Source organism: Enhydra lutris, unplaced genomic scaffold, assembly GCF_002288905.1.
Source record: "Enhydra lutris kenyoni isolate GAN:26980312 unplaced genomic scaffold, ASM228890v2 scaffoldscaffold61, whole genome shotgun sequence".
In the NCBI taxonomy this organism is placed as follows: Eukaryota; Metazoa; Chordata; class Mammalia; order Carnivora; family Mustelidae; genus Enhydra; species Enhydra lutris.
In genome coordinates, this window is record NW_019154145.1 from 10,570,651 (window position 1) to 10,577,175 (window position 6,525).

The window sequence follows — 6,525 nt, forward strand, 5'->3', positions numbered from 1 at the left end:
CCACACCTGCTGACACGGTGACTCCCAACTCCCGGAGACGGCTTTCCTCCCCAGCGCAATGCTGCTCACAGAGAAGCCATCTCCAGCCTCGGAAACGTTCATCGTCAACTCCGGAATTCCCTGGGCTTGCCTACACTAGCCCACCCGGTGTAGGGTCCCTTCCAGATCATTCCTCAGGTGCCCTAGGGTTTCAAGCCACCTTCAAGCTGCCCTTCAAAAGGCAGGAACAGGTCCTTTTAGGCAGACCAGCCGGTGACTCTGTGTGTGGGAAACTCAGACCACATCCTCCCTGAACACCAAGCTTCCAAGTCCAGGCTTCAACCCCTCACTCGCTGGGCACAGAGCACCACGTCAGCGTGAATCCGGCTCTTTCAGATCCCTTGTCTCCCGTTCCTTCAGATCAGAAGCAAAGCTCCAGGCACTACCCTGTTTTCCCCTTGGAGAAGTGAGGAAAAGGAGAAAATAAAGCACTCCGTGGGTACAGCACTCTTCTATCCACATAGAACTCCGTGTTCTTTCTCATCCGGGCAGCCCTACGTTGCCCATACTAATGAGAGGCGCCATAAGTTCAGTCCTCATAGATGTATCTGACCTTGTGTTTTTCCTTTAGATATTTGTATCTCCAAGTCAATGTCTAGATGGCTTTCTTAAAATAAGAAGAATAATGATGACGTGGTCATGTAAAGGTCGGAGTGTCCATAACCAGACAACACGGCTCTGGTTCAGACAAGGATGAAGACACAACCTCTTCCCACAAAGCAAAGCCCACACCCTCAGGGATCCTGACACGCCTCACGGGTGATGGGTTCCTTTGCTCCCTGGAGTTGTCCGAGTGCAAAGGATGCAGGCACCCTGTAGGGTCGATTCTGTTTTCTTCATGAATTCCCCAGTTCAAGCTACAAGTGATTCACTGGATCAGGTTTCAGAGGCCCAGGATGGGCCACCAGGTGAGCAGCACCCGCCCCAGACCCCGCCGCCACCAGGGAAGGCTCACAGGGGCTTGTGTTCCATGGGGAGCACAATGAGCCACTCCCCAGGCTCCTGAACAACCTACACTCCTCCTCCATTTCTCCCCCTCATAAAGGTCACTTCTCATGAGATTTGTACCCAAATATTGTGAGAACTCATTCCAAATATTGTGAGATGTCAGGGAAATCTCGTGAGATTTCAGTCCAAATCTCGAGAGATCGCAGTCCCAATCTCCTGAGAAATTATTCCAAATCTCGAGAGATCTCAGTCCCACTCTCCAGACATCTCATTCCCAATCTCCCCAGAACTTGGGCAATTCTCACAAGATTTCTACCCAAATCTCAGGAATGAAGAGGTACATCAGACAAAGGGTTTTGGGCAGCAAAGCAAAGTTTATTGAGCGATAGTACAAAGCTCCGGGAGAGGGAGGGGGCCGAAGGGGGTTGTCGTGTAGTTTTTAAGTCTAGGGGTTTTGATGGGCTTGTTGGCGGGCTGTTTTAATCTGATACCCCTTCTAGGAGCCTGTCACCCAATCAGATTTTTGTCATCTACCTATCACGTGGGAAAGAAAAGGGTGGAGGGCTCCTTCCAGGGCGATATAAAATGCTTTTAAGGGTTGTTTCCTTTTATTTATTTATTTATTCATTATTTTTTAAAAGATTTTATTTATTTATTTGACAGAGATCACAAGCAGGCAGAGAGGCAGGCGGATAGAGGAGGAAGCAGGCTCCCTGCTGAGCAGAGAGCCTAACTGGGGGCTTGATACCAGGACCCTGGGATCATGACCTGAGCCCAAGACAGAGGCTTTAACCCACTGAGCCACCCAGGCGCCCCAAGGGTGGTTTCCTTTCAGGGCATAAGGCGGGGTGGGGCTTGTCCCTTGCCTGCCTTTCTTCCAGCTACCCTCATTACCGACACGCTAGCCTTGGACCGTCTGCCTCTGGACTCCTTTGAAATGTGAGAGAAATCAGCTTTCATCTCATTTAGGCCACCGCTGTTTCTAACTTTCTGGTGTTAAGCCGCTGAATCTGATCTTAACAAATCCCTTTGGGACTGTAAGCTGTTACCTTCGGGTTTCCTAGCTGGAGGATCATTGTGTCATCCTCCTGGGAGGCAGCAGGCTAAGCCGCACAGCGTGGACTTCAGATTGGAACCCTGCTGTGCTGCTAGCCACATGCTGCGTTGTATCTCCTCTTTTCTGTACCTGTGTGTCTTTCGAAAGGTGACATGCATTAAATTTGTGTATTCAACATACCTGTCGCACCACAGGGACCCAACAATGAGTCCACCATGACTCAGCACTCATCCCCGTGTTGAGCACTTTATTTTTTTTTAATTTTTTTTTAAGATTTTATTTATTTATTTCGTAGAGATTACAAGTAGTCATAGGGCAGGCAGAGAGAGAGAAAGAGAGGAGGAAGCAGGCTCCCCGCTGAGCAGAGAGCCTGATGCGGGGCTCAATCCCAGGACCCTGAGATCATGACCTGAGCTGAAGGCAGAGGCCTCAACCCACTGAGCCACCCAGGCGCCCCGAGCACTTTATTTTAAATACTCTAAAGAAACTCTTGGTAAATGCACACTGGAGTTCATTTCTCGACACGCTGACCCTGCCGTCATCTGTGGGGAAACACGGGTGGGGTTAGGTGAGGTTAAAAACAGCCTCAGAGAAGGCAGCGGGAGCGCAGGCTGGAGGGAAGTTGCCAGAAGGAGAAGCGAATGGAGTCTCCTTGTGATCTGGAACCTCCTCTCACTCAGAGCGGAGCTGGACTCTCTGCCTGAAACCAAACCAGAGGCCCACGGGACCTGGGAGGGCGAGTGCCCCCCATACCCCACGGAGCGGTTGTCCCCTAAAAGCTCAGCACTGGGGTGAGCGACTGCATTTCCAGCTGGTGGGACACAAGCTGACCAGTGGGGGAAGATCTGTGTGTGGGGTAGAGGCAGGAAGGCTGAGTGAGCGGGTGGGGCACCGACATCTGCGTTGAAAACTCCATTTATAGGACCCCGAGCAGGCAGAGTGTGTGCAAAGCGCTCTCCACGGACGCTGCAGATGAATGCTTTGGGCTGCCAGCCAGCGTTGTAAACGCCCTGTGCCCTGCTCTAACATAAGAAAAATAGGCTTGGGAGAATTCAACATTGTCCGTCTCTTGGCTGGTTCCGAAGTGCGGCAAGGGGGAGAGAAGTAAGATAAGTTACTGGCATGGGGAAACGGACCACCCTGGTGAGCGAAATCATGGCGGGGCTCCCTGCCCCCCGCAGGGACCCAGTCCGCAGGCCTCTGCAGTGGCGGTTTTCACATCAGTTTCCTCTTGGACCCTTCTGGCGGGGCAGAGACCGTAGGGACTTCCAACTTTGCCCAAAAAAATAACTATATAATCTTAGAGTTGGAAGAGACCAGTTAATTGAGTTCAGTCTCGCTTTTCCACTTGTGAAGTATTCCAGAGAGAGCAGGGGAGGCAGCCAGAGTCCCGGCTAGTTAATGCAGAGCCAGGCCCGGGACGAGTCCCCCCGATCCCTAGGTTGTGTGTTCCATCTTATAGCATTAATCTGGTCAAGGGACTTTCTCAGTTTTATTTTCTTACGTGGATTCAATTACCAACCAGCTGGGAACAGCTCTTACTTTAAAACCTGCATTTGAGGGGCACCTGGGTGGCTCAGTGGATTAAGCCGCTGCCTTCGGCTCAGGTCATGATCTCAGGGTCCTGGGATCGAGTCCCACATCGGGCTCTCTGCTCAGCGGGGTGCCTGCTTCCCTCTCTCTCTCTCTCTGCCTGCCTCTCCGTCTACTTGTGATCTCTCTCTGTCAAATAAATAAATAAAATCTTTAAAAAAAAAAAAAAAAAAAAAAAAAAAAAAAACCCTGCATTTGAACAGGATCTGAAATTTCAGACTCCTGAGAGGGCCTTGGAACCCTCGAGCGTGGAGACCCATACACGTGGGGCCAAAGAAGGAATGAGAACAGGTCTACAGAAGCCAGTGGGGAGGAGAAAGAGCTGAAGCTGGAAAGAAGGACCAAGTCATTTTTTAAAACTCAGAGACAACAGCTTCTAGGTTTCCTAGGCTACTGGAAACAAATCGAGAGCATGATGGGGCACGGAATTTGCATCTGCTTCCAGAACTAGGATACTAGAAATGAGGATCCCCATAAGAGCACTAAGTCCTGGATTTGCAAACCTACAAGCTCGCAGTCAAGCATTTCCCCCATACCCTGTAAGATACAGGTCTAACTCCGTGCTCCATCCATTGATGATCCAAACTGTGGGCTTTTCTAGATGTTTGGTTCTTATATTCATGGAGTAGGAGAGGCAGATGGGGAAAACAGAGGCCAGGGGAGGGACACAGGCAGGGCCACTTGGCTAACAATGGAGCCCAAATTCAAATCCTGTCCCCAAACTGACCGTAGGTCTCTTTCCACCCTGTGGTTAGTCTTTTGTGGGAGATGTGAGGGGAGCTTAAACACCCAGGAAAAGCTCAGGAGACCAAGAGGCAGTGGAAGTCTGTGGCCCACCCATCCCTGTGTTGGGGAGCCATCGAGCGGCCACCGGCGCAGGGCCCAGCCCTGAAGGCTCATGGGGCAGCTCCTGCACCCACAGCCAAGGACAATGGACAGAGGTACTTTCATGCAAAATGTTTATTTGGAATACGTGTGCTACTGAGCAGGCCAACCATCCGGAACTAGCAAGTCTTTACATTGTGCAGAGAAACTAGAGCTCCCCAGGGACATTTATCTGGGCTCTGCCGGCATCATGACTTCTCCTCACCCGTCTCCACCTCTCATCACCTTAAGGCCTCTGGTGCTGCCTGATCTGGGGGTGGCGAGCCACAGCTGGTGACTGGATGTGACCCATCGTTGTGTCTTTTCCTGGGATCCTCTCTACCCGCCTCCTTCTGCCTTCGTGGTGCCCAAAGAAATGATGGGCACATACAGAGCTTCTGTGGGGTTCCAGGCCTTTGTGGTCACCACACTTGGGAAGGTATTTTTGGTTCTGTTTTGTTTTGTTTTTTTCTTCGAGATGCCTCTGTTTAGCATTCCTGACAGAGCTGAGCGTGAGGGCTCAAATTTCAGCTGACCCAAGTGGAGAGTAACTCATTGATTTTTATAATCTGTAGGTTCCCGTTTTTCTCCTTGGCTAGGACATATGGTTTTCATTTCTAATTTCTGCCATATGCTTCTCAACTTGAACTTGCTTTTGTCTCTCTCTTGCTCGGTGACAGTGAGTGTCACACATGTGGGCCCTGCCACAGGGTGGGGTGAAGGAGACAAGTCTCGCCCCGCTGGTGGAGCTGCAGCCCCCGCAGGCCGGGCTTCTGTACGGAGGAGGGGACGGATCACCTTATGGGGTGTTCTTCCTGCTCACACACACCCCCTATCAAGGCAATGGGATGAACGGTTGGACAGTCTGGACTTGCCTTTGGGTTCAAGTTTCAGTCACTGAGCTGAGGCCACAGAACAAGGACTTCCCTGTCTTCTGTAATAAACACAACTGCGACAGGGGCTCTCGAAAGTCAAAGCCAGGAATCTGCAGGCACTCTGCCCGCCTCTCCGCACTGCTGATGAACCCAAGGACTGTTTCAATGGGCAGCTGGTTAGACCATATTGACCTTTTAAAGAGGCCTCAATCGGGACTATAGCCTTCCCTGATTTTTTTTTTTTTTTTTAATAAAGTGTGAAGGCTGGAGATCTATTCTCTCTTTAACCTTCTTTCACCATCCCCTCCTTCTTCACTTGGTGGGTCCCAGAGTGGGCCAGCCCACGCTCCTGGAACAGGACCTCCCACCATGCAGACTCTTAAAGGTCACTTGGAATCTGTCTCTTAAATCCTGTCCTGAGTAGCAACTCTCCTCCCACAAACAGATGTACAGAATCTGCAGTCACAAACAAAAGAAAAAACCAATGCGAAAATCCCCCAGGCCTGTAAGGCCACAGCCGGAGACTCATCCCGTCCCTCGAGCACGGACAGATCTAGTAGAAAGTGGCCTGGACACGGCGGTAACTGGTCGTGAGAACTCAGGAAACCAGGAGGGCTGCTCTGAGCCCAGCTCTTCAGAGAGTGGGAGCTTAGCTATACTGGTCACTTTCCAAGAGCTGCTAACCTGACACTTAATTGTGTCCTACTTCACCAAACAAAACAAACAAAGCAAAACAGCCAAGACACACAAACACAGTCTTTGTGGCGAGGGTCACAGATGAAATGGGGGGCTTCATCCTATTCTCCATCAGTCCTTTCTGCTGAGAGCTGGGAAGTAGCCGTGTCAGCAGCGGGTCGGCTGTACCCTTCTTCCTCAGAAGCCCGAAGCTAAGCCGCCAGCGGGGTCTGTCATCCTGCTGCTGCAAAATGCGGTCAGGGTCGAGCTCCAGAGTCATCTGAGTTCACACACTAGAACTTCCATTAACCACCACACTTCAACCAACAGTCAAATAGAAAAGGTTTGACTTAGAAATTGCACTCAGATCAAGACCTTCACCTATGATTCTAGTAAGGAAACCAGGATCTCAGAGAGCAGATACGTTTTCAGGGACTTTAAAGAATTCCACGTGACAAGCGACATGGACAAGTG